The sequence below is a fragment of the Leopardus geoffroyi genome, chromosome X (assembly GCF_018350155.1).
Source record: "Leopardus geoffroyi isolate Oge1 chromosome X, O.geoffroyi_Oge1_pat1.0, whole genome shotgun sequence".
Classification (NCBI taxonomy): Eukaryota; Metazoa; Chordata; class Mammalia; order Carnivora; family Felidae; genus Leopardus; species Leopardus geoffroyi.
In genome coordinates this window covers 11436127-11441701 of record NC_059343.1, presented here as the reverse complement: position 1 = coordinate 11441701, position 5575 = coordinate 11436127, and positions in this window count along the sequence as shown.

Here is a 5575-nt window from a genome sequence, read left to right as displayed (position 1 = left end):
CTGCATTCTGGACCTTCCTGTGCTCTGCTGTCCTGGCCGGTGCCTGACACGGAGACTTGCGGGATAGAGCAGTCCCTCTGCATTGGTAGCTGTTGGTACCTCTGTCACAGAAGCACATCCTAAATGGAGGTTCGCTATTTCACAGCTTGTGTGTATGAGCTTTTTGGAGATCTTTCTGGAGGCCTCAGCAGTGCCACATTTCACGATCAAGGTGAGAAATGACTTCTTCTGACTTCCTTTAACTCCTGGCTTTTGAATCTTGGGAAGCAGTATCTAGTATCTTTTCCCATACTGAACAGTGGATGCCTTCTCCTCTTAATATTTACACAAACAAAGGAATTCAGTAGATTTTGCAGAACAATGAAGATCAGTTGCAAGGTCACCACCCACCAGAGGCACTCCATTCAATGTCTGCCTTAACAGGCAATCTGTTACACAAGCAGTCACAAAGTTCTGCCATTTTGATTTCAAAGTATTTCTCAATTCCATTAATTTTCTTGGCCACTACCTTGTTCAGGCCACATCTTTCACTTGGATTATTCTGGCAGCTTCCTAACGCCGCCTGCCTTTATTACTGCACTCCAATCCACTCTCCAGACGGTAGCCAGAGTACTCTTTCTAAACACAAATCAGATCACATCACCTCTTTGTTTAAAACAAGTCCACTGCTTCTCATTGCCCTCCTAGTGAACCCTTGACGTAATTTTACAAGACCTTCATCATCTGGCCTCTACTTACTTCTCCAGCCTTATGTGATCTTCCCTTGCCTTCCCTACCACCCACCTGTCCCTTTCCTTCACTCCTAGTCCTGTCCTCCTGTCTTGCCAAAACAGTTTCTTGCTACCCCCTTGACCTAGTTTGAAGGAGGAGAGAATGTCCCCATGACAAAGAAAAGAAAAATGCCAGGATGCCCTCATTTCTTCTTACTTTGAAAAATTGCATCTCTTATTTTTCTAGTATTCTCCTAAATAAGCTGGAGGTAGCTGGTGGTCACTGAACCACTCAGATGACTAAGTCATCACCTGTCTTTATGATGACGAGGCACTAGACACCCATGGACCTCAGCTCTGGGAGTTTCATGGGCCCCGAGCTGATTAAGAAAAGCCCCATTTAATATCACTTTACATTAGTTTAACGTGGCCTGGTTATGTGACTATATAAATTTGTAGCAGACTAAAAGAGAACTGGAATAAACACCTTTTAAAATAACTAGGCTAAATAAATAATAAATTATATTAAATATTCTTAGTCCCTGTTATGTTCATGTCATAGGTTATAACTATATGTCAGCTGTATAAGAGAGGGTTAATTTGTTAGAAAGCAGCATTTTCTGAACAAGTGTTTTAAAACATAATGAAAACAAGAAATTAGACACTTTTATTCCTGCTTTACTGGCCTTTATCAAGCTAATACCCTCACCATGGAACTTCACTTTCCATAAGATTTTTTTTCTCTCTCTTTTAAGGATTTTCTGTAATTGAGACACATAACTTATTACTGAACTGTGGTATGATTGTAGTGTATTTCAACTACATTTATGTAGTAGTTTCTTACCTAAAAATAATATTTCAGTCATTGTAGACATGATGAAGTTTTGAGAATCAAAGCTGCTTATGGTAAAATATCCTAATTTTCTATATCTCCTTTATTCTTTGTAGTAAGAAGAGAAAGTTATAGTAGACCAAACTTATTATGACACCTTTAGTAATGCAATGAATAGAATATTTTAGACACTCTGAATATATATCTAAAATCCATGATTGGGACGCCTGGGTGGCTCAGTCAGGTAAGCATCCAACTTCAGCTCAGGTCATGATCTCACAGTCCGTGGGTTCAAGCCCCGCGTCGGGCTCTGTGCTGACAGCTCAGAGCCTGGAGCCTGTTTCGGATTCTGTGTCTCCCTCTCTCTCTGCCCCTTCCCTGCTCATACTCTGACTCTCTCTGTCTCTCAAAAATGAATAAACACTAAAAAAAATTTAAATCCATAATCAACATTAATTTCAGAAAATATTAAGATTCTCATCACTTGGCTTGACATACTTGTGGAATTCTTTTGAAGAGGATTATATAGCTAAGAAGGGAAGAATGCATACAGTATAAAATCATATTTAAAAACTTTTTACATCATTTTAGACTTCTTAAGGGTTGCAAAAATACGACGGAGTTCCAGTGTACTATTCCCCCAACGTCTCCTTATGTTAACATCTCTTATAATCATAATAAAATTCATTCTAACAATAAAAACACTATTTTCATATAAAGATCTGTATGCTGGGATTATTGCCATCTGTTTTTCTAGTTATCATTTTTTAAGTTTATTTATTTATTTTGGGAGAGAGAGCACGTGTGCACACGCATGAGTAGGGGAAGGGTAGAGAGAGAGGGAGAGGGAGAGAGAGAGAGAGAGAGAGAGAGAGAGAGAGAGAGAGAGAGAATCCCAAGCAGGGTCTGCACTGTCAGCACGGAGCCCGACTTGGGTCTCAAACTCACAAACCACGAGATCATGACCTGAGCTGAAACCAAGAGTTGGATGTGTAACCAACTGAGCCACCTAGGTGCCCCTCTAGTTATCTTTTTAAATTTTTTTTCTAGTTATCTTTTTTAGATTTAAAGTTCAAGAAGGTAAAATATAGGTCGAATTGTATTTGTGCCCTAGCAAAGGTTATTTATTACCACCACTCTACTTAATAGTTCAGTTATTTCTGATACTATATTTTATTAGGTTTCATTCATTTATGTGACGTTTTTATTCTGTACCTCTTATGGATTAAACTCTTACAAAGCCCCTGCTTTCAATGAACTTCCCTTCTAGGTGGGAAACACAAAGTGATAGAACAAATGAGATGGACGATTACAATACCAACATGATGGATGTGATAATGCAATACAGTTAGTTCAATAGTTAAGGGAGCATTAAAGACGTGACTCTAGTCTAGTCTTGGAGAATCCACAAAGAGTTTCAATGAAGTGGCTTTAATTTGTGACATGAAGGAGAAGGAGGAAGTATACCAGTAAAGAATGGAAGGAAGATTACTTCAAGCTGGGGAACAAGAATGGGAAAGGCTGGGAATTGAGAGATGGGGGAGGGAAGGTGAGAGGGGGAGAGAGAGAGAGAGAGAGGGAGGGAGGGAGGGAGGGAAAGGGAGAAAAGTCTTTGCCAAAAAGGGCAAGTAAATTAGGAGGATAGGACTGGGGGGGAAGGAAAGGGACAGGTGGGTGGTAGGGAAGGCAGGGGAAAATCACATAGAAAGCTTGAGAAGTAAGTTGAGACCAGATGACGAAGGTCTTGTAAAATTACACCAAGCATTCACTAGGAGGACAATGAGAAGCACTGGACTTGTTTTAAACAAAGAGGTGATGTGATCTGATTTGTGTTTGGAAAGAGTACTCTGGCTACCGTCTGGAGAGTGGATTGGAGTGCAGTAACAAAGGCGGGTGGTGTTAGGAAGCTGCCAGAATATTCCAAGTGAAAGATGTGGCCTGAACAAGGTAGTGGCCAAGAAAATTAATGGAATTGAGAAATACTTTGAAATCAAAATGGCAGAACTTTGTGACTGCTTGTGTAACAGATTGCCTGTTAAGGCAGACATTGAATGGAGTGCCTCTGGTGGGTGGTGACCTTGCAACTGATCTTCATTTTTCCTTAAAATCTGAATTCCTTTGTTTGTGTAAATATTAAGAGGAGAAGGCATCCACTGTTCAGTATGGGAAAAGATACTAGAACACCATACTGCTTCCCAAGATTCAACGTTAAGGAGACCTGTAAACATAGGCCAAAAAGACCTCTTTGAGAACTAGGGGTAAGGTGGGCAGTGACATCTTGTGAATATAATGACTGAAGAAAGGGGGCTGCTGAGTAGCCCCCGAGACAACGGTTTTGGAGTTTATGGAGAAGGGCTGGTTTGGGCACAGTCTACGACAGTGCTGGAGGCTCCTTCAGGCCTAACTTCCTGGTCTGTTGTGGTACAGGATGTGGCACTCCTCAGAACCTGAGATGGGTGCTTGACCAGTCTTTCCAGCAGCAGTCAACTGTACAGGACCTGTTCACAACAGCAAAACTGTATGAGAACTCTGTCAGATACCAATTCTCTAGTTGGTCCTCCACTTACATGAAGAAGCAAAGCCATCCTTCCCACCCCGATCCCACTCCTTGGATTGGGTAATCCCTGGAGGTCATGGTCAATTATGGGAAGATGTGATATAGAGGGAGGAAGTGGACTTGCTGCTACTAGGAGGAGTGGAGTCTTGAATTTATAATGGTTCTTATCTGTATTGTGCCCAGTGATGGTGAAAGAGGTGATACTGGTTCTATTTGGGTGTTAGGAGTGAAGGAGAAGGAGGAGTCGAGGATGTTTCTTAGGATTTCGTTTTGGGATCTGGGTCAACAATGACACCAGTCCCAGATGTATGGAATTCGTTCCCCCTCCCAATTCTACACTTGGCTGGGCTTGTATGTCTTTATGCAGGCACTAGACAATAACTAACATTTGCGTAGCAGTTTCCCATTTATCAGGAGCTTTCCCACACATTATTATATGTGATGATACCCAGCTCCCTGAGAAGTCCACCAGGCAATCCACTATTTCTCTTTCTCATGATAAGGAAATGAAAGCTCGGAGAGGTGGAATGACTTGCTCAAGGTAATAGAGCTAAGAATTCCAGCTCTGAACCCATTTCTTGTAATTCATTCATTCTCTTGCTCATTTGTATATTCATTCTTTATTTCTTTTTTTATTTTTTTTTAACTTTTTTTTTTTAATTTATTTTTGAGACAGGGAGAGACAGAGCATGAGCAGGGGAGAGTCAGAGAGAGGGAGACACAGAATCTGAAACAGGCTCCAGGCTCTGAGCTGTCAGCACAGAGCCCAACGTGGGGTTTGAACTCACAGACCGCGAGATCATGACCTGAGCCGAAGTCGGCCGCTCAACCGACTGAGCCACCCAGGCGCCCCTCATTCTTTATTTCTTACACAAGTATTTTTTGTGTGCTTCCTACACCAGTTGGTGGGCTAATCTCTGGAAATATAAAGATATGCGTGATATCCACCCTGCCCTGAAGGACTTGCACAGGCAGATGTGTTCATCCGTGAAAAATGCAAGCAGATTTCTCTAAGAGAGGAGGGGTGTTGTAAGGGCACAGAGAAATTCATGTGAGGTAACTCTATTTTCCCAGAGTTGGTGTTTCAACTGGCACATGGATGACGTATAGGAGATGTCAGATGGAGGAGAAAGAAAGACACTCCAGGCGACTGCTTTTCCTTATTGTGCATTCCATGGTTCTCAGATTTCAGAATCTTGAATGTCATTGAGAGAAGTGTGAAGTTAATGAGACCAAGTTCTATCTTTTATGAAAAATTTAGGAGGAGAGAGCTAAGGATTGAATTGAGGGAGAGCATTGTTTTGTGCAAATGGTTAGATTTAATGAGTAAATTCTTCCTTAAAGGTCTTTTTTTTTTTTAAGTGAATTATGCAATAGAAAGAATTATGTTTCTAAAATGGGTAATTTTCTCTATTATATTTCATGGTTTGAACTCAGAATACTGCATTGTCCTTCAAATTACAAGGCCAGGGAAAT